This window comes from Stomoxys calcitrans, chromosome 5 (assembly GCF_963082655.1).
Source record: "Stomoxys calcitrans chromosome 5, idStoCalc2.1, whole genome shotgun sequence".
NCBI classification, from domain to species: domain Eukaryota; kingdom Metazoa; phylum Arthropoda; class Insecta; order Diptera; family Muscidae; genus Stomoxys; species Stomoxys calcitrans.
This window is the reverse complement of record NC_081556.1, coordinates 59441022-59444977: the sequence shown is the minus strand read 5'-3', so window position 1 is coordinate 59444977 and position 3956 is coordinate 59441022.

The window sequence follows — 3956 nt, the reverse complement described above, 5'->3', positions numbered from 1 at the left end:
AATTTCCGGGCTTAGTGTTTGGGGGGACCACCCCTTTCCCAAAACACCCCCACAGGGAAAAAAAATTTTCGACCATGCCAATATGTGGCTCAAAATGAAAGGTATTTGAGATAAGAAACGAATTTATTAACCTATTTTTGTGCATGTCTTTGGGGGTCGCCTCATCCTGTAAACTCCTCTTAAGCCAATGGCAATATGGGGTTTAAATAAATGGTATTGAGAGGAAGAGCACGATGCTGATATATATTCAGGACCAAGTATCTGGGGGACCACCTTTCCCCCGAAAACACCACTGAATCAGACATCATGAGGATATCGGGCTGAAATGAAGTATTTTAAGAATGGAGTACACCTTACATCTAAACTTAAACTCGTAGACCAAGAAAGATCATATAGGATTCAGTTAAAGGCACTTATATTGTTAAACTGTTAGTCAAGTTAGCATGGTATTTCACTAAAAGATCTTTAATTGTCGAAAATAAATATTCCAAGGAAACTGTTTCATATAAAGTAAAAGAAGGCGCAGCGGAGCGGGCCCGGGTCAGCTAATTTATAATAAGGGAAGAATTATTACTACTACTACTCATCCAGAAAAGTATGTATAAACCTAATGTTTAACTTTTTAAGATTCTAAAGTTAACTATTTTAGCTCGCACATTTTGCGTAAAAAATTCATGTTTCAGATATGCACTCAAAATTCGGCTTCTTACACCAACCTATGCCTGAATACAAATTTTGGTCAAAGTCGGCCCATAAACAAAAAGTGAATATATTTCCGTTCCCTACATATTACCACATTGAGCTATCATTTATATAAGTTCATATTCGTTCATTTGTATAGTAAATGTGTACCTATGGATGGCTTAATGTCAGACAGATGGTCACATGACGATTTGAAATCTATGTAAATGGAGAGCCAGATTGAAAAAACTGTCGAACTCATCTGATTTTGCATAAAATATTTCACTTTATTCTTTGGTTCATCACGATAACTGCTTAGCTAATGGAAACTTTTTTAGTCGCCATTACTGCTCGTCCCGTTCCGCAATGCCTTTTGTTGCTTTCGCTACCTCGTTTATTTGGATTTCAGCTTCTATTTGTGTTTCATTAGTTCCAAAATCACAGACTCAAATATAAATAACACTCAGTGTTTATTTTCTCATGCATGTGTAGTCTAGGAATTGAAACCTTTCAGATAGGTGCACCCCAGTCAAACACAAGAGTCATAGGTCAAAGTTCATATAAAAGCTATTTCTATTTCATTTAGCGCCACATTAAATCCTTGCCAGGTTTTTTGTTTGTCCATGTCGACGACATATGATGTGAATCCTGATTTTAATTAGAGTTGAGTGAATTTAAAAACTTATGTGCGGACAGTTAAAATGATATTGATAGTATTTATTGTCGATAGTTCATTGCGTAGTTAAAGCTAACTTTGTATGGGCTTAATTCGGGCATATCGAACTCTTTATACCCTACACTACAGAAAATGTATGCGTAAACTATTTACGAAGAAATTTTAGGAAATATCTGTTTATAAATGGGTTAGCTATAGCTCAATTAGATGAATGGTTTCAATGGAATTGCATTATTAAAAGCGCTTTTTATACCCACCACCATAGGATGGAGGTATACTAATCTACTTATTCTATTTGTAACACCTCAAAATGTTAATGTAGGTCCCCATAAAGTATATATATACTTGATCGTCAACGATCACCGGTTCACTGTGGGCCAAATGGTAGATTTAGCGGCTCTAAACTTGTACCAGATGATTTATACATTAAAACAATCAGAATACATTATAGTAATTTATGAAAAGAAAACTAGCTCGAATCCAGTTCAGTTCAAGTCCATGGTATAAGCTTCTTTGCATTTTTGGTATAAACTACAAAACATTGACTTTAATTTTTATACCCTCCACCATAAGATAGGGGGGTTTACTAATTTCGCCATTCCGTTTGTAACACATCGAAATACTGATCTGAGACCCAACAAAATATATTCTTGATCGTCTTGACATTTTAGGTCGTGTGTCTGTCAAAAGCACGCTAACTTTCGAAGGAATAAAGCTAGACGCTTGAAATTTTTCACGAATACTTCCTATGAGTGCAGGTCACTTGGGATTGTATATGGGCTATATCGGTCTATGCTTTGATACAGCTGCCATATAAACCGATTCTGGATCTTGACTTCTTGGGCCTCTAGATTCATATCCGAATTGGCTGAACGAGGTATTTTGTTATAACTTTCAACAATGGTGCCAATATGGTTATAATCGGTTAATAACATGATATAGCTGTCATATAAACCGATCTTGGAACTTGACTTCTTGAGCCGTTAGGAGGCGCAATTATTATATGATTTGGCTAAAATTGTACATGAAGAGTTTGGTTACGACTTCCAACTACCGTGCCAAGTATGGTTCAAATCGGTATATAACCTGATATAGCTGCCATATAAACACATCCTAGAACTTGACTTCTTGAGCCGCTAGAGCGCGCAAATATTATCCGATATAGCTCCTAATAAACCGCTCTCTGACCATGACTTCTTGAACCGCTAGAGGGCGCAACGACTTCTTCTATGCCAACAAACTTGGAAAACTTATATAACTCCCCTATCAACAGCTTCTCCGATTTAACTTATTGAGCCACTATAGGGCGCAATTCTTATCTGATTTGGCTGAAATTTTCCACAATTACTTATACTTTAGTCTCCAATTGCCAAACCAATAGTCTATATTGACGATGAACCAAAAACACGTGTTAATGCTAGGTGCGCGTTGGCAGAAACACATCCTTCGCCCAACACGTCCTTTCGCCCCACCGTGCGGTTCTTGCATAAATATTAAGCCACTATGCTGTTCAGTACGATAAGACGAGTTGTTGACGCCTTCAAATTAACTAATGGCCATAACGTTCCCACGTCGATTGGTACTACGAACCAGAATGGGCTTACTCATCTTTAGGTTTATAACGATGATATCTACCTCCACATGGATATGGAACAACATATATATTCTTGATTGTCTTGACATTCTAAGTCGATTTAGTGATGTAGGTCCGTCTGTCTGATTGTCGAAAGTACCCAAACTTTCGAAGGAGTAAAGCTAGGAGCTTGAAAGTTTACTTATAACTGTAGGTCAGTTGGGATTTTAAATGGGTTAAATGGGTTATCGGTTCATGTTTTGATTTAGCTGGTATATGCGAGTGACCTAAAATATAGTTGAAATTTTCAAGAATTTGGGATATTTGATCTCAATTTCAACATGTTTCGAACATAATTATAAGGATTTTTTTTTTGAGATTTAATACCAAGTTCATAAAAGTTTGTCGTATGATAACCCTTAATTTATTACATATAAATTTGAAAATAGTCATGGATTTCTTAAAAACTATTCTCTTTTTCAGGTATAAGCAGAATAAATGAATGTAAGGTTTTATTTGCATTAGGAAGTAGAAATAACTACTTTCCATTAAGCCTTTACCCAAAGCTATTAAATTGTGGCTTAAAATTGTTATTGTAAAAAAAATTATTATTTTATTTGCCAATGTCAAGATAAATCAAAAAAGTGATTATTGAATAATGATCATTAATTTTAAATATTTAGTCAAGCTAAAAACACAAATTTGATTGCTTAATAACACTTGCACTTCACTTTTCATTCGCATTTATGAATGATCAAAAATACGAAGGTGACCTTTTATATTTCGGTATATATTTATCATCAAAATATTTATCATCGAAAATCACTTTATTGTTTTTCAAAATATTCCCCATTAAGACCTATGCACTTTTGCATGCGTTTGAACCAATTGTCGAAGCACTTTCGCCACTCTGATTGAGGTATCTTCAAAGATGCATGCGAGATGTATGTCAGATGTACATATAACCTCAAAAATTGCAAGCTTTACGCCAGAGCTGTCAGTTGGCAGATTCCAACACAAGGTTTG